At 46.5% G+C, this 13,873-nt stretch overlaps 43 non-coding genes across 43 annotated transcripts; all 43 read right to left on the bottom strand.

Moving 5' to 3' along the window:
• Positions 1-90: 90 nt before the first annotated feature.
• Trnav-uac (transfer RNA valine (anticodon UAC)) lies at positions 91-163 on the bottom strand. Its single transcript has one exon. It is a non-coding gene; the product is annotated as a tRNA-Val (tRNA).
• A 242-nt stretch (positions 164-405) lies between these two features.
• On the bottom strand, positions 406-478 carry Trnav-uac (transfer RNA valine (anticodon UAC)). The gene has a single exon. It is a non-coding gene; the product is annotated as a tRNA-Val (tRNA).
• A 555-nt stretch (positions 479-1,033) lies between these two features.
• On the bottom strand, positions 1,034-1,106 carry Trnav-uac (transfer RNA valine (anticodon UAC)). The gene has a single exon. It is a non-coding gene; the product is annotated as a tRNA-Val (tRNA).
• Positions 1,107-1,348: 242 nt separating this feature from the next.
• On the bottom strand, positions 1,349-1,421 carry Trnav-uac (transfer RNA valine (anticodon UAC)). Its single transcript has one exon. It is a non-coding gene; the product is annotated as a tRNA-Val (tRNA).
• Positions 1,422-1,663: 242 nt separating this feature from the next.
• On the bottom strand, positions 1,664-1,736 carry Trnav-uac (transfer RNA valine (anticodon UAC)). Its single transcript has one exon. It is a non-coding gene; the product is annotated as a tRNA-Val (tRNA).
• Positions 1,737-1,978: 242 nt separating this feature from the next.
• Positions 1,979-2,051, bottom strand: Trnav-uac (transfer RNA valine (anticodon UAC)). The gene has a single exon. It is a non-coding gene; the product is annotated as a tRNA-Val (tRNA).
• A 242-nt stretch (positions 2,052-2,293) lies between these two features.
• Trnav-uac (transfer RNA valine (anticodon UAC)) lies at positions 2,294-2,366 on the bottom strand. The gene has a single exon. It is a non-coding gene; the product is annotated as a tRNA-Val (tRNA).
• Positions 2,367-2,607: 241 nt separating this feature from the next.
• On the bottom strand, positions 2,608-2,680 carry Trnav-uac (transfer RNA valine (anticodon UAC)). Its single transcript has one exon. It is a non-coding gene; the product is annotated as a tRNA-Val (tRNA).
• A 243-nt stretch (positions 2,681-2,923) lies between these two features.
• Trnav-uac (transfer RNA valine (anticodon UAC)) lies at positions 2,924-2,996 on the bottom strand. The gene has a single exon. It is a non-coding gene; the product is annotated as a tRNA-Val (tRNA).
• A 241-nt stretch (positions 2,997-3,237) lies between these two features.
• Positions 3,238-3,310, bottom strand: Trnav-uac (transfer RNA valine (anticodon UAC)). The gene has a single exon. It is a non-coding gene; the product is annotated as a tRNA-Val (tRNA).
• A 242-nt stretch (positions 3,311-3,552) lies between these two features.
• Positions 3,553-3,625, bottom strand: Trnav-uac (transfer RNA valine (anticodon UAC)). The gene has a single exon. It is a non-coding gene; the product is annotated as a tRNA-Val (tRNA).
• A 242-nt stretch (positions 3,626-3,867) lies between these two features.
• Positions 3,868-3,940, bottom strand: Trnav-uac (transfer RNA valine (anticodon UAC)). The gene has a single exon. It is a non-coding gene; the product is annotated as a tRNA-Val (tRNA).
• Positions 3,941-4,182: 242 nt separating this feature from the next.
• On the bottom strand, positions 4,183-4,255 carry Trnav-uac (transfer RNA valine (anticodon UAC)). Its single transcript has one exon. It is a non-coding gene; the product is annotated as a tRNA-Val (tRNA).
• Positions 4,256-4,497: 242 nt separating this feature from the next.
• Trnav-uac (transfer RNA valine (anticodon UAC)) lies at positions 4,498-4,570 on the bottom strand. Its single transcript has one exon. It is a non-coding gene; the product is annotated as a tRNA-Val (tRNA).
• A 242-nt stretch (positions 4,571-4,812) lies between these two features.
• On the bottom strand, positions 4,813-4,885 carry Trnav-uac (transfer RNA valine (anticodon UAC)). Its single transcript has one exon. It is a non-coding gene; the product is annotated as a tRNA-Val (tRNA).
• A 242-nt stretch (positions 4,886-5,127) lies between these two features.
• On the bottom strand, positions 5,128-5,200 carry Trnav-uac (transfer RNA valine (anticodon UAC)). Its single transcript has one exon. It is a non-coding gene; the product is annotated as a tRNA-Val (tRNA).
• A 242-nt stretch (positions 5,201-5,442) lies between these two features.
• On the bottom strand, positions 5,443-5,515 carry Trnav-uac (transfer RNA valine (anticodon UAC)). The gene has a single exon. It is a non-coding gene; the product is annotated as a tRNA-Val (tRNA).
• A 242-nt stretch (positions 5,516-5,757) lies between these two features.
• Positions 5,758-5,830, bottom strand: Trnav-uac (transfer RNA valine (anticodon UAC)). The gene has a single exon. It is a non-coding gene; the product is annotated as a tRNA-Val (tRNA).
• Positions 5,831-6,072: 242 nt separating this feature from the next.
• On the bottom strand, positions 6,073-6,145 carry Trnav-uac (transfer RNA valine (anticodon UAC)). The gene has a single exon. It is a non-coding gene; the product is annotated as a tRNA-Val (tRNA).
• Positions 6,146-6,387: 242 nt separating this feature from the next.
• Positions 6,388-6,460, bottom strand: Trnav-uac (transfer RNA valine (anticodon UAC)). Its single transcript has one exon. It is a non-coding gene; the product is annotated as a tRNA-Val (tRNA).
• A 242-nt stretch (positions 6,461-6,702) lies between these two features.
• Trnav-uac (transfer RNA valine (anticodon UAC)) lies at positions 6,703-6,775 on the bottom strand. The gene has a single exon. It is a non-coding gene; the product is annotated as a tRNA-Val (tRNA).
• A 242-nt stretch (positions 6,776-7,017) lies between these two features.
• Trnav-uac (transfer RNA valine (anticodon UAC)) lies at positions 7,018-7,090 on the bottom strand. Its single transcript has one exon. It is a non-coding gene; the product is annotated as a tRNA-Val (tRNA).
• A 242-nt stretch (positions 7,091-7,332) lies between these two features.
• Positions 7,333-7,405, bottom strand: Trnav-uac (transfer RNA valine (anticodon UAC)). Its single transcript has one exon. It is a non-coding gene; the product is annotated as a tRNA-Val (tRNA).
• Positions 7,406-7,647: 242 nt separating this feature from the next.
• On the bottom strand, positions 7,648-7,720 carry Trnav-uac (transfer RNA valine (anticodon UAC)). The gene has a single exon. It is a non-coding gene; the product is annotated as a tRNA-Val (tRNA).
• A 241-nt stretch (positions 7,721-7,961) lies between these two features.
• On the bottom strand, positions 7,962-8,034 carry Trnav-uac (transfer RNA valine (anticodon UAC)). The gene has a single exon. It is a non-coding gene; the product is annotated as a tRNA-Val (tRNA).
• Positions 8,035-8,275: 241 nt separating this feature from the next.
• On the bottom strand, positions 8,276-8,348 carry Trnav-uac (transfer RNA valine (anticodon UAC)). Its single transcript has one exon. It is a non-coding gene; the product is annotated as a tRNA-Val (tRNA).
• A 242-nt stretch (positions 8,349-8,590) lies between these two features.
• On the bottom strand, positions 8,591-8,663 carry Trnav-uac (transfer RNA valine (anticodon UAC)). Its single transcript has one exon. It is a non-coding gene; the product is annotated as a tRNA-Val (tRNA).
• Positions 8,664-8,905: 242 nt separating this feature from the next.
• Positions 8,906-8,978, bottom strand: Trnav-uac (transfer RNA valine (anticodon UAC)). The gene has a single exon. It is a non-coding gene; the product is annotated as a tRNA-Val (tRNA).
• Positions 8,979-9,220: 242 nt separating this feature from the next.
• Trnav-uac (transfer RNA valine (anticodon UAC)) lies at positions 9,221-9,293 on the bottom strand. The gene has a single exon. It is a non-coding gene; the product is annotated as a tRNA-Val (tRNA).
• Positions 9,294-9,534: 241 nt separating this feature from the next.
• On the bottom strand, positions 9,535-9,607 carry Trnav-uac (transfer RNA valine (anticodon UAC)). Its single transcript has one exon. It is a non-coding gene; the product is annotated as a tRNA-Val (tRNA).
• A 241-nt stretch (positions 9,608-9,848) lies between these two features.
• Positions 9,849-9,921, bottom strand: Trnav-uac (transfer RNA valine (anticodon UAC)). The gene has a single exon. It is a non-coding gene; the product is annotated as a tRNA-Val (tRNA).
• Positions 9,922-10,163: 242 nt separating this feature from the next.
• Trnav-uac (transfer RNA valine (anticodon UAC)) lies at positions 10,164-10,236 on the bottom strand. The gene has a single exon. It is a non-coding gene; the product is annotated as a tRNA-Val (tRNA).
• Positions 10,237-10,478: 242 nt separating this feature from the next.
• Trnav-uac (transfer RNA valine (anticodon UAC)) lies at positions 10,479-10,551 on the bottom strand. The gene has a single exon. It is a non-coding gene; the product is annotated as a tRNA-Val (tRNA).
• Positions 10,552-10,793: 242 nt separating this feature from the next.
• Positions 10,794-10,866, bottom strand: Trnav-uac (transfer RNA valine (anticodon UAC)). The gene has a single exon. It is a non-coding gene; the product is annotated as a tRNA-Val (tRNA).
• Positions 10,867-11,107: 241 nt separating this feature from the next.
• Trnav-uac (transfer RNA valine (anticodon UAC)) lies at positions 11,108-11,180 on the bottom strand. Its single transcript has one exon. It is a non-coding gene; the product is annotated as a tRNA-Val (tRNA).
• Positions 11,181-11,421: 241 nt separating this feature from the next.
• Positions 11,422-11,494, bottom strand: Trnav-uac (transfer RNA valine (anticodon UAC)). The gene has a single exon. It is a non-coding gene; the product is annotated as a tRNA-Val (tRNA).
• Positions 11,495-11,736: 242 nt separating this feature from the next.
• On the bottom strand, positions 11,737-11,809 carry Trnav-uac (transfer RNA valine (anticodon UAC)). Its single transcript has one exon. It is a non-coding gene; the product is annotated as a tRNA-Val (tRNA).
• A 242-nt stretch (positions 11,810-12,051) lies between these two features.
• Trnav-uac (transfer RNA valine (anticodon UAC)) lies at positions 12,052-12,124 on the bottom strand. The gene has a single exon. It is a non-coding gene; the product is annotated as a tRNA-Val (tRNA).
• Positions 12,125-12,366: 242 nt separating this feature from the next.
• Positions 12,367-12,439, bottom strand: Trnav-uac (transfer RNA valine (anticodon UAC)). Its single transcript has one exon. It is a non-coding gene; the product is annotated as a tRNA-Val (tRNA).
• Positions 12,440-12,681: 242 nt separating this feature from the next.
• Positions 12,682-12,754, bottom strand: Trnav-uac (transfer RNA valine (anticodon UAC)). The gene has a single exon. It is a non-coding gene; the product is annotated as a tRNA-Val (tRNA).
• Positions 12,755-12,996: 242 nt separating this feature from the next.
• Trnav-uac (transfer RNA valine (anticodon UAC)) lies at positions 12,997-13,069 on the bottom strand. The gene has a single exon. It is a non-coding gene; the product is annotated as a tRNA-Val (tRNA).
• Positions 13,070-13,311: 242 nt separating this feature from the next.
• Trnav-uac (transfer RNA valine (anticodon UAC)) lies at positions 13,312-13,384 on the bottom strand. Its single transcript has one exon. It is a non-coding gene; the product is annotated as a tRNA-Val (tRNA).
• A 238-nt stretch (positions 13,385-13,622) lies between these two features.
• Positions 13,623-13,695, bottom strand: Trnav-uac (transfer RNA valine (anticodon UAC)). Its single transcript has one exon. It is a non-coding gene; the product is annotated as a tRNA-Val (tRNA).
• Between the last annotated feature and the right edge of the window lie 178 nt (positions 13,696-13,873).

Below are 13,873 nucleotides of genomic sequence, written 5' to 3'. Positions count from 1 at the left end.
AGTGGCAGTCTTCTGTCCACAGATTACGAATTAACTAGTAAGAAAGGCCTTCGTTAATATTTCAATAAACAGAAGAATACGGCAAAAGGCTGTTTCCGGCCGGGATCGAACCGGGGACCTTGCGCGTGTAAAGCGCACGTGATAACCACTACACCACGGAAACGAGGTTGAACGGATGCACGACCTATCCCTACTGGGCCCAGTGTCCTAGGCGCTCCCTGCTATGTTTCGTTCAGTTTTTTAACCAACGTGGAGCATAAAGTTCTGCGGGGACTCTAGAGAAGAAAGAGAAATATTTTTTTACCGTTAGCATTTAGCGGCAATCTTCTGTTCACAGATTACGAATTAACTAGTAAGAAAGGCCTTCGTTAATATTTCAATAAACAGAAAAATACGGGAAAAGGCTGTTTCCGCCCGGGATCGAACCGGGGACCTTGCGCGTGTAAAGCGCACGTGATAACCACTACACCACGGAAACAAGGTTGAACGGATGCACGACCTGTCCGTATTTGACGAGTGTCCTCGGCGCTCCCTGCAATGTTTCGTTCAGTTTTTTAACCAACGTGGAGCGTAAAGTCCTGCGGGGACTCTAGAGAAGAAAGAGAAATATTTTTTTACCGTTAGCATTTAGTGGCAATCTTCTGTCCACAGATTACGAATTAACTAGTAAGAAAGGCCTTCGTTAATATTTCAATAAATTGAAGAATACGGCAAAAGGCTGTTTCCGTCCGGGATCGAACCGGGGACCTTGCGCGTGTAAAGCGGCGGTGATAACCACTACACCACGGAAACAAGGTTGAACGGATGCACGACCTGTCTGTAGTGGGCCGAGTGTCCTCGGCGCTCCCTGCTATATTTCGTTCAGTTTTTTAACCAACGTGGAGCGTAAAGTTCTGCGGGGACTCTAGAGAAGAAAGAGAAATATTTTTTACCGTTATCATTTAGCTGCGATCTTCTGTTCACAGATTACGAATTAACTAGTAAGAAAGGCCTTCGTTAATATTTCAATAAACAGAAAAATACGGCAAAAGGCTGTTTCCGCCCGGGATCGAACCGGGGACCTTGCGCGTGTAAAGCGCACGTGATAACCACTACACCACGGAAACAAGGTTGAACGGATGCACGACCTGTCCGTAGTGGGCCGAGTGTCCTCGGCGCTCCCTGAAATGATTCGTTCAGTTTTTTAACCAACGTGGAGCGTAAAGTCCTGCGGGGTCTCTGGAGAAGAAAGACAAATATTTTTCTACCGTTAGCATTTAGCGGCAATCTTCTGTTCACAGATTACGAATTAACTGGTAAGAAAGGCCTTCGTAAATATTTCAATAAACAGAAAAATACGGCAAAAGGCTGTTTCCGGCCGGGATCGAACCGGGGACCTTGCGCGTGTAAAGCGCACGTGATAACCACTACACCACGGAAACAAGGTTCAACGGATGCACGACCTGTCCGTTGTGGGCCGATTGTCCTCTGCGCTCCCTGCAATGTTTCGTTCAGTTTTTTAACCAACGTGGAGCGTAAAGTCCTGCGGGGACTCTAGAGAAGAAAGAGAAATATTTTTTTACTGTTAGCATTTAGTGGCAATCTTCTGTCCACAGATTACGAATTAACTAGAAAGAAAGGCCTTCGTTAATATTTCAATAAACAGAAGAATACGGCAAAAGGCTGTTTCCACCCGGGATCGAACCGGGGACCTTGCGCGTGTAAAGCGCACGTGATAACCACTACACCACGGAAACACGGTTGACTGGATGCACGACCTGTCCGTAGTGGGCCGAGAGTCCTCGGCGCTCCCTGCAATGTTTCGTTCAGTTTTTTAACCAACGTGGAGCGTAAAGTCCTGCGGGGTCTCTGGAGAAGAAAGAGAAATATTTTTTTACTGTTAGCATTTAGTGGCAATCTTCTGTCCACTAATTACGAATTAACTAGTAAGAAAGGCCTTCGTTAATATTTCAATAAACAGAAGAATACGGCAAAAGGCTGTTTCGACCCGGGATCGAACCGGGGACCTTGCGCGTGTAAAGCGCACGTGATAACCACTACACCACGGAAACAAGGTTGAACGGATGCACGACCTGTCCGTAGTGGGCCGAGTGTCCTAGGCGCTCCCTGCAATGTTTCGTTTACTTTTTTAACCAACGTGGAGCGTAAAGTCCTGCGGGGACTCTAGAGAAGAAAGAGAAATATTTTTTTACCGTTAGCATTTAGCGGCAATCTTCTGTTCACAGATTACGAATTTACTAGTAAGAAAGGCCTTCGTTAATATTTCAATAAACAGAAATACACGGCAAAAGGCTGTTTCCGCCCGGGATCGAACCGGGGACCTTGCGCGTGTAAAGCGCACGTGATAACCACTACACCACGTAAACAAGGTTGAACGGATTCACGACCTGTCCGTAGTGGGCCGAGTGTCCTCGGCGCTCCCTGCTATGTTTCGTTGAGTTTTTTAACCAACGTGGAGCGTAACGTTCTGCGGGGACTCTAGAGAAGAAAGAGAAATATTTTTTTACCGTTAGCATTTAGCTGCGATCTTCTGTTCACAGATTACGAATTAACTAGTAAGAAAGGCCTTCGTTATATTTCAATAAACAGAAAAATACGGCAAAAGGCTGTTTCCGCCCGGGATCGAAGCGGGGACCTTGCGCGTGTAAAGCGCACGTGATAACCACTACACCACGGAAACGAGGTTGAATGGATACACGACCTGTCCGTAGTGGGCCGAGTGTCCTCGGCGCTCCCTGCAATGTTTCGTTCAGTTTTTTAACCAACTTGGAGCGTAAAGTCCTGCGGGGTCTCTGGAGAAGAACCAGAAATATTTTTTTTACCGTTAGCATTTAGTGGCAACCTTCTGTCCACAGATTACGAATTAACTAGTAAGAAAGGCCTTCGTTAATATTTCAATAAACTGAAGAATACGGCAAAAGGCTGTTTCCGTCCGGGATCGAACCGGGGACCTTGCGCGTGTAAAGCGGACGTGATAACCACTACACCACGGAAACAAGGTTGAACGGATGCACGACCTGTCTGTAGTGGGCCGAGTGTCCTCGGCGCTCCCTGCTATATTTCGTTCAGTTTTTGAACCAACGTGGAGCGTAAAGTTCTGCGGGGACTCTAGAGAAGAAAGAGAAATATTTTTTACCGTTAGCATTTAGCTGCGATCTTCTGTTCACAGATTACGAATTAACTAGTAAGAAAGGCCTTCGTTAATATTTCAATAAACAGAAAAATACTGCAAAAGGCTGTTTCCGCCCGGGATCGAACCGGGGACCTTGCGCGTGTAAAGCGCACGTGATAACCACTACACCACGGAAACAAGGTTGAACGGATGCACGACCTGTCCGTAGTGGGCCGAGTGTCCTCGGCGCTCCCTGAAATGATTCGTTCAGTTTTTTAACCAACGTGGAGCGTAAAGTCCTGCGGGGTCTCTGGAGAAGAAAGAGAAATATTTTTCTACCGTTAGCATTTAGCGGCAATTTTCTGTTCACAGATTACGAATTAACTAGTAAGAAAGGCCTTCGTAAATATTTCAATAAACAGAAAAATACGGCAAAAGGCTGTTTCCGGCCGGGATCGAACCGGGGACCTTGCGCGTGTAAAGCGCACGTGATAACCACTACACCACGGAAACAAGGTTCAACGGATGCACGACCTGTCCGTTGTGGGCCGATTGTCCTCTGCGCTCCCTGCAATGTTTCGTTCAGTTTTTTAACCAACGTGGAGCGTAAAGTCCTGCGGGGACTCTAGAGAAGAAAGAGAAATATTTTTTTACTGTTAGCATTTAGTGGCAATCTTCTGTCCACAGATTACGAATTAACTAGAAAGAAAGGCCTTCGTTAATATTTCAATAAACAGAAGAATACGGCAAAAGGCTGTTTCCACCCGGGATCGAACCGGGGACCTTGCGCGTGTAAAGCGCACGTGATAACCACTACACCACGGAAACACGGTTGACTGGATGCACGACCTGTCCGTAGTGGGCCGAGAGTCCTCGGCGCTCCCTGCAATGTTTCGTTCAGTTTTTTAACCAACGTGGAGCGTAAAGTCCTGCGGGGTCTCTGGAGAAGAAAGAGAAATATTTTTTTACTGTTAGCATTTAGTGGCAATCTTCTGTCCACAGATTACGAATTAACTAGTAAGAAAGGCCTTCGTTAATATTTCAATAAACAGAAGAATACGGCAAAAGGCTGTTTCGACCCGGGATCGAACCGGGGACCTTGCGCGTGTAAAGCGCACGTGATAACCACTACACCACGGAAACAAGGTTGAACGGATGCACGACCTGTCCGTAGTGGGCCGAGTGTCCTAGGCGCTCCCTGCAATGTTTCGTTTACTTTTTTAACCAACGTGGAGCGTAAAGTCCTGCGGGGACTCTAGAGAAGAAAGAGAAATATTTTTTTACCGTTAGCATTTAGCGGCAATCTTCTGTTCACAGATTACGAATTTACTAGTAAGAAAGGCCTTCGTTAATATTTCAATAAACAGAAATACACGGCAAAAGGCTGTTTCCGCCCGGGATCGAACCGGGGACCTTGCGCGTGTAAAGCGCACGTGATAACCACTACACCACGGAAACAAGGTTGAACGGATGCACGACCTGTCCGTAGTGGGCCGAGTGTCCTCGGCGCTCCCTGAAATGATTCGTTCAGTTTTTTAACCAACGTGGAGCGTAAAGTCCTGCGGGGTCTCTGGAGAAGAAAGAGAAATATTTTTCTACCGTTAGCATTTAGCGGCAATCTTCTGTTCACAGATTACGAATTAACTGGTAAGAAAGGCCTTCGTAAATATTTCAATAAACAGAAAAATACGGCAAAAGGCTGTTTCCGACCGGGATCGAACCGGGGACCTTGCGCGTGTAAAGCGCACGTGATAACCACTACACCACGGAAACAAGGTTGAACGGATGCACGACCTGTCCGTAGTGGGCCGAGTGTCCTCGGCGCTCCCTGCAATGTCTCGTTCAGTTTTTTAACCAACGTGGAGCGTAAAGTCCTGCGGGGTCTCTGGAGAAGAAAGAGAAATATTTTTTTACCGTTAGCATTTAGCGGCAATCTTCTGTTCACAGATTACGAATTAACTAGTAAGAAAGGCCTTCGTACATATTTCCATAAACAGAAAAATACGGCAAAAGGCTGTTTCCGGCAGGGATCGAACCGGGGACCTTGCGCGTGTAAAGCACACGTGATAACCACTACACCACGGAAACAAGGTTTAACGGATGCACGACCTGTCCGTAGTGGGCCGAGTGTCCTCGGCGCTCCCTGCAATGTTTCGTTCAGTTTTTTAACCAACGGGGAGCGTAAAGTCCTGCGGGGACTCTAGAGAAGAAAGAGAACTATTTTTTTACTGTTAGCATTTAGTGGCAATCTTCTGTCCACAGATTACGAATTAACTAGTAAGAAAGACCTTCGTTAATATTTCAATAAACAGAAATACACGGCAAAAGGCTGTTTCCGCCCGGGATCGAACCGGGGACCTTGCGCGTGTAAAGCGCACGTGATTACCACTACACCACGGAAACGAGGTTGAATGGATACACGACCTGTCCGTAGTGGGCCGAGTTTCCTCGGCGCTCCCTGCAATGTTTCGTTCAGTTTTTTAACCAACGTGGAGCGTAAAGTCCTGCGGGGTCTCTGGAGAAGAAAGAGAAATATTTTTCTACCGTTAGCATTTAGCGGCAATTTTCTGTTCACAGATTACGAATTAACTAGTAAGAAAGGCCTTCGTAAATATTTCAATAAACAGAAAAATACGGCAAAAGGCTGTTTCCGGCCGGGATCGAACCGGGGACCTAGCGCGTGTAAAGCGCACGTGATAACCACTACACCACGGAAACAAGGTTGAACGGATGCACGACCTGTCCGTAGTGGGCCGAGTGTCCTCTGCCCTCCCTGCAATGTTTAGTTCAGTTTTTTAACCAACGTGGAGCGTAAAGTCCTGCGGGGACTCTAGAGAAGAAAGAGAAATATTTTTTTACTGTTAGCATTTAGTGGCAATCTTCTGTCCACAGATTACGAATTAACTAGAAAGAAAGGCCTTCGTTAATATTTCAATAAACAGAAGAATACGGCAAAAGGCTGTTTCCACCCGGGATCGAACCGGGGACCTTGCGCGTGTAAAGCGCACGTGATAACCACTACACCACGGAAACAAGGTTGAACGGATGCACGACCTGTCTGTAGTGGGCCGAGTCTCCTCGGCGCTCCCTGCTATGTTTCGTTCAGTTTTTTAACCAACGTGGAGCGTAAAGTTCTGCGGGGACTCTAGAGAAGAAAGAGAAATATTTTTTTACCGTTAGCATTTAGCTGCGATCTTCTGTTCACAGATTACGAATTAACTAGTAAGAAAGGCCTTCCTTAATATTTCAATAAACAGAAAAATACGGCAAAAGGCTGTTTCCGCCCGGGATCGAACCGGGGACCTTGCGCGTGTAAAGCGCACGTGATAACCACTACACCACGGAAACGAGGTTGAATGGATACACGACCTGTCCGTAGTGAGCCGAGTGTCCTCGGCGCTCCCTGCAATGTTTCGTTCAGTTTTTTAACCAACGTGGAGCGTAAAGTCCTGCGGGGACTCTAGAGAAGAAAGAGAAATATTTTTTTACTGTTAGCATTTAGTGGCAGTCTTCTGTCCACAGATTACGAATTAACTAGTAAGAAAGGCCTTCGTTAATATTTCAATAAACAGAAGAATACGGCAAAAGGCTGTTTCCGCCCGGGATCGAACCGGGGACCTTGCGCGTGTAAAGCGCACGTGATAACCACTACACCACGGTAACGAGGTTGAATGGATACACGACCTGTCCGTAGTGGGCCGAGTGTCCTAGGCGCTCCCTGCAATGTTTCGTTCACTTTTTTAACCAACGTGGAGCGTAAAGTCCTGCGGGGACTCTAGAGAAGAAAGAGAAATATTTTTTTACCGTTAGCATTTAGCGGCAATCTTCTGTTGACAGATTACGAATTAACTAGTAAGAAAGGCCTTCGTTAATATTTCAATAAACAGAAAAATACAGCAAAAGGCTGTTTCCGACCGGGATCGAACCGGGGACCTTGCGCGTGTAAAGCGCACGTGATAACCATTACACCACGGAAACAAGGTTGAACGGATGCACGACCTGTCCGTAGTGTGCCGAGTGTCCTCGGCGCTCCCTGCAATGTTTCGTTCAGTTTTTTAACCAACGTGGAGCTTAAAGTCCTGCGGGGTCTCTGGAGAAGAAAGAGAAATATTTTTCTACCGTTAGCATTTAGCGGCAATCTTCTGTTCACAGATTACGAATTAACTAGTAAGAAAGGCCTTCGTTAATATTTCAATAAACAGAAGAATACGGCAAAAGGCTGTTTCCGCCCGGGATCGAACCGGGGACCTTGCGCGTGTAAAGCGCACGTGATAACCACTACACCACGGAAACGAGGTTGAACGGATGCACGACCTATCCCTAGTGGGCCGAGTGTCCTAGGCGCTCCCTGTTATGTTTCGTTCAGTTTTTTAACCAACGTGGAGCGTAAAGTTCTGCAGGGACTCTAGAGAAGAAAGAGAAATATTTTTTTACCGTTAGCATTTAGCGGCAATCTTCTGTTCACAGATTACGAATTAACTAGTAAGAAAGGCCTTCGTTAATATTTCAATAAACAGAAAAATACGGCAAAAGGCTGTTTCCGCCCGGGATCGAACCGGGGACCTTGCGCGTGTAAAGCGCACGTGATAACCACTACACCACGGAAACAAGGTTGAACGGATGCACGACCTGTCCGTATTTGCCGAGTGTCCTCGGCGCTCCCTGCAATGTTTCGTTCAGTTTTTTAACCAACGTGGAGCGTAAAGTCCTGCGGGGACTCTAGAGAAGAAAGAGAAATATTTTTTTACCGTTAGCATTTAGTGGCAATCTTCTGTCCACAGATTACGAATTAACTAGTAAGAAAGGCCTTCTTTAATATTTCAATAAACTGAAGAATACGGCAAAAGGCTGTTTCCGTCCGGGATCGAACCGGGGACCTTGCGCGTGTAAAGCGGACGTGATAACCACTACACCACGGAAACAAGGTTGAACGGATGCACGACCTGTCTGTAGTGGGCCGAGTGTCCTCGGCGCTCCCTGCTATATTTCGTTCAGTTTTTTAACCAACGTGGAGCGTAAAGTTCTGCGGGGACTCTAGAGAAGAAAGAGAAATATTTTTTACCGTTAGCATTTAGCTGCGATCTTCTGTTCACAGATTACGAATTAACTAGTAAGAAAGGCCTTCGTTAATATTTCAATAAACAGAAAAATACGGCAAAAGGCTGTTTCCGCCCGGGATCGAACCGGGGACCTTGCGCGTGTAAAGCGCACGTGATAACCACTACACCACGGAAACAAGGTTGAACGGATGCACGACCTGTCCGTAGTGGGCTGAGTGTCCTCGGCGCTCCCTGAAATGATTCGTTCAGTTTTTTAACCAACGTGGAGCGTAAAGTCCTGCGGGGTCTCTGGAGAAGAAAGAGAAATATTTTTCTACCGTTAGCATTTAGCGGCAATCTTCTGTTCACAGATTACGAATTAACTGGTAAGAAAGGCCTTCGTAAATATTTCAATAAACAGAAAAATACGGCAAAAGGCTGTTTCCGGCCGGGATCGAACCGGGGACCTTGCGCGTGTAAAGCGCACGTGATAACCACTACACCACGGAAACAAGGTTGAACGGATGCACGACCTGTCCGTAGTGTGCCGAGTGCCCTCGGCGCTCCCTGCAATGTTTCGTTCAGTTTTTTAACCAACGTGGAGCTTAAAGTCCTGCGGGGTCTCTGGAGAAGAAAGAGAAATATTTTTCTACCGTTAGCATTTAGCGGCAATCTTCTGTTCACAGATTACGAATTAACTAGTAAGAAAGGCCTTCGTTAATATTTCAATAAACAGAAGAATACGGCAAAAGGCTGTTTCCGCCCGGGATCGAACCGGGGACCTTGCGCGTGTAAAGCGCACGTGATAACCACTACACCACGGAAACGAGGTTGAACGGATGCACGACCTATCCCTAGTGGGCCGAGTGTCCTAGGCGCTCCCTGTTATGTTTCGTTCAGTTTTTTAACCAACGTGGAGCGTAAAGTTCTGCAGGGACTCTAGAGAAGAAAGAGAAATATTTTTTTACCGTTAGCATTTAGCGGCAATCTTCTGTTCACAGATTACGAATTAACTAGTAAGAAAGGCCTTCGTTAATATTTCAATAAACAGAAAAATACGGCAAAAGGCTGTTTCCGCCCGGGATCGAACCGGGGACCTTGCGCGTGTAAAGCGCACGTGATAACCACTACACCACGGAAACAAGGTTGAACGGATGCACGACCTGTCCGTATTTGCCGAGTGTCCTCGGCGCTCCCTGCAATGTTTCGTTCAGTTTTTTAACCAACGTGGAGCGTAAAGTCCTGCGGGGACTCTAGAGAAGAAAGAGAAATATTTTTTTACCGTTAGCATTTAGTGGCAATCTTCTGTCCACAGATTACGAATTAACTAGTAAGAAAGGCCTTCTTTAATATTTCAATAAACTGAAGAATACGGCAAAAGGCTGTTTCCGTCCGGGATCGAACCGGGGACCTTGCGCGTGTAAAGCGGACGTGATAACCACTACACCACGGAAACAAGGTTGAACGGATGCACGACCTGTCTGTAGTGGGCCGAGTGTCCTCGGCGCTCCCTGCTATATTTCGTTCAGTTTTTTAACCAACGTGGAGCGTAAAGTTCTGCGGGGACTCTAGAGAAGAAAGAGAAATATTTTTTACCGTTAGCATTTAGCTGCGATCTTCTGTTCACAGATTACGAATTAACTAGTAAGAAAGGCCTTCGTTAATATTTCAATAAACAGAAAAATACGGCAAAAGGCTGTTTCCGCCCGGGATCGAACCGGGGACCTTGCGCGTGTAAAGCGCACGTGATAACCACTACACCACGGAAACAAGGTTGAACGGATGCACGACCTGTCCGTAGTGGGCTGAGTGTCCTCGGCGCTCCCTGAAATGATTCGTTCAGTTTTTTAACCAACGTGGAGCGTAAAGTCCTGCGGGGTCTCTGGAGAAGAAAGAGAAATATTTTTCTACCGTTAGCATTTAGCGGCAATCTTCTGTTCACAGATTACGAATTAACTGGTAAGAAAGGCCTTCGTAAATATTTCAATAAACAGAAAAATACGGCAAAAGGCTGTTTCCGGCCGGGATCGAACCGGGGACCTTGCGCGTGTAAAGCGCACGTGATAACCACTACACCACGGAAACAAGGTTGAACGGATGCACGACCTGTCCGTAGTGTGCCGAGTGCCCTCGGCGCTCCCTGCAATGTTTCGTTCAGTTTTTTAACCAACGTGGAGCTTAAAGTCCTGCGGGGTCTCTGGAGAAGAAAGAGAAATATTTTTCTACCGTTAGCATTTAGCGGCAATCTTCTGTTCACAGATTACGAATTAACTAGTAAGAAAGGCCTTCTTTAATATTTCAATAAACAGAAGAATACGGCAAAAGGCTGTTTCCGCCCGGGATCGAACCGGGGACCTTGCGCGTGTAAAGCGCACGTGATAACCACTACACCACGGAAACGAGGTTGAACGGATGCACGACCTATCCCTAGTGGGCCGAGTGTCCTAGGCGCTCCCTGTTATGTTTCGTTCAGTTTTTTAACCAACGTGGAGCGTAAAGTTCTGCAGGGACTCTAGAGAAGAAAGAGAAATATTTTTTTACCGTTAGCATTTAGCGGCAATCTTCTGTTCACAGATTACGAATTAACTAGTAAGAAAGGCCTTCGTTAATATTTCAATAAACAGAAAAATACGGCAAAAGGCTGTTTCCGCCCGGGATCGAACCGGGGACCTTGCGCGTGTAAAGCGCACGTGATAACCACTACACCACGGAAACAAGGTTGAACGGATGCACGACCTGTCCGTATTTGCCGAGTGTCCTCGGCGCTCCCTGCAATGTTTCGTTCAGTTTTTTAACCAACGTGGAGCGTAAAGTCCTGCGGGGACTCTAGAGAAGAAAGAGAAATATTTTTTTACCGTTAGCATTTAGTGGCAATCTTCTGTCCACAGATTACGAATTAACTAGTAAGAAAGGCCTTCTTTAATATTTCAATAAACTGAAGAATACGGCAAAAGGCTGTTTCCGTCCGGGATCGAACCGGGGACCTTGCGCGTGTAAAGCGGACGTGATAACCACTACACCACGGAAACAAGGTTGAACGGATGCACGACCTGTCTGTAGTGGGCCGAGTGTCCTCGGCGCTCCCTGCTATATTTCGTTCAGTTTTTTAACCAACGTGGAGCGTAAAGTTCTGCGGGGACTCTAGAGAAGAAAGAGAAATATTTTTTACCGTTAGCATTTAGCTGCGATCTTCTGTTCACAGATTACGAATTAACTAGTAAGAAAGGCCTTCGTTAATATTTCAATAAACAGAAAAATACGGCAAAAGGCTGTTTCCGCCCGGGATCGAACCGGGGACCTTGCGCGTGTAAAGCGCACGTGATAACCACTACACCACGGAAACAAGGTTGAACGGATGCACGACCTGTCCGTAGTGGGCCGAGTGTCCTCGGCGCTCCCTGAAATGATTCGTTCAGTTTTTTAACCAACGTGGAGCGTAAAGTCCTGCGGGGTCTCTGGAGAAGAAAGAGAAATATTTTTCTACCGTTAGCATTTAGCGGCAATCTTCTGTTCACAGATTACGAATTAACTGGTAAGAAAGGCCTTCGTAAATATTTCAATAAACAGAAAAATACGGCAAAAGGCTGTTTCCGGCCGGGATCGAACCGGGGACCTTGCGCGTGTAAAGCGCACGTGATAACCACTACACCACGGAAACAAGGTTGAACGGATGCACGACCTGTCCGTAGTGGGCCGAGTGTCCTCTGCGCTCCCTGCAATGTTTCGTTCAGTTTTTTAACCAACGTGGAGCGTAAAGTCCTGCGGGGACTCTAGAGAAGAAAGAGAAATATTTTTTTACTGTTAGCATTTAGTGGCAATCTTCTGTCCACAGATTACGAATTAACTAGAAACAAAGGCCTTCGTTAATATTTCAATAAACAGAAGAATACGGCAAAAGGCTGTTTCCACCCGGGATCGAACCGGGGACCTTGCGCGTGTAAAGCGCACGTGATAACCACTACACCACGGAAACAAGGTTGAACGGATGCACGACCTGTCTGTAGTGGGCCGAGTGTCCTCGGCGCTCCCTGCTATGTTTCGTTCAGTTTTTTAACCAACGTGGAGCGTAAAGTTCTGCGGGGACTCTAGAGAAGAAAGAGAAATATTTTTTTACCGTTAGCATTTAGCTGCGATCTTCTGTTCACAGATTACGAATTAACTAGTAAGAAAGGCATTCGTTAATATTTCAATAAACAGAAAAATACGGCAAAAGGCTGTTTCCGCCCGGGATCGAACCGGGGACCTTGCGCGTGTAAAGCGCACGTGATAACCACTACACCACGGAAACGAGGTTGAATGGATACACGACCTGTCCGTAGTGGGCCGAGTGTCCTCGGCGCTCCCTGCAATGTTTCGTTCAGTTTTTTAACCAACGTGGAGCGTAAAGTCCTGCGGGGACTCTAGAGAAGAAAGAGAAATATTTTTTTACCGTTAGCATTTAGCGGCAATCTTCTGTCCACAGATTACGAATTAACTAGTAAGAAAGGCCTTCGTTAATATTTCAATAAACAGAAGAATACGGCAAAAGGCTGTTTCCGCCCGGGATCGAACCGGGGACCTTGCGCGTGTAAAGCGCACGTGATAACCACTACACCACGGTAACGAGGTTGAATGGATACACGACCTGTCCGTAGTGGGCCGAGTGTCCTAGGCGCTCCCTGCAATGTTTCGTTCACTTTTTGAACCAACGTGGAGCGTAAAGTCCTGCGGGGACTCTAGAGAAGAAAGAGAAATATTTTTTTACCGTTAGCATTTAGCGGCAATCTTCTGTTCACAGATTACGAATTAACTAGTAAGAAAGGCCTTCGTTAATATTTCAATAAACAGAAAAATACGGCAAAAGGCTGTTTCCGCCCGGGATCGAACCGGGGACATTGCGCGTGTAAAGCGCACGTGATAACCACTACACAACGGAAACGAGGTTGAATCAATAAACGACCTGTCCGTAGTGGGCCGAGTGTCCTAGGCGCTCCCTGCAATGTTTCGTTCAGTTTTTTAACCAACGTGGAGCGTAAAGCCCTGCGGGGACTCTAGAGAAGAAAGAGAAATATTTTTTTACCGTTAGCATTTAGCGGCGATCTTCTGTTCACAGATTACGAATTAACTAGTAAGAAAGGCCTTCGTTAATATTTCAATAAACAGAAAAATACGGCTAAAGGTTGTTTCCGCCCGGGATCGAACCGGGGACCTTGCGCGTGTAAAGCGCACTTGATAACCACTACACCACGGAAAAGAGGTTGAATGGATACACGACCTGTCCGTAGTGGGCTCAGTGTCCTTGGCGCTCCCTGCAATGTTTCGTTCAGTTTTTTAACCAACGTGGAGCGTAAAGTCCTGCGGGGTCTCTGGAGAAGAGAAATATTTTTTTACCGTTAGCATTTTGCGGCGATCTTCTGTTCACAGATTACGAATTAACTAGTAAAAAAGGCCTTCGTTAATAGTTCAATAAACAGAAAAATACGGCAAAAGGTTGTTTCCGCCCGGGATCGAACCGGGGACCTTGCGCGTGTAAAGAGCACGTGATAACCACTACACCACGGAAAAGAGGTTGAATGGATACACGACCTATCCGTAGTGGGCCGAGTGTCCTCGGCGCTCCCTGCAATGTTTCGTTCAGTTTTTTAACCAACGTGGAGCGTAAAGCCCTGCGGGGACTCTAGAGAAGAAAGAGAAATATTTTTTTACCGTTAGCATTTAGCGGCGATCTTCTGTTCACAGATTA

Source organism: Haemaphysalis longicornis, unplaced genomic scaffold, assembly GCF_048455015.1.
Source record: "Haemaphysalis longicornis isolate Haplotype H1 unplaced genomic scaffold, Haemaphysalis longicornis Haplotype H1 scaffold_9, whole genome shotgun sequence".
Taxonomy (NCBI): Eukaryota; Metazoa; Arthropoda; class Arachnida; order Ixodida; family Ixodidae; genus Haemaphysalis; species Haemaphysalis longicornis.
Note: the sequence above shows the minus strand (reverse complement) of the source record. Positions and strands in the feature narration are given on the sequence as shown.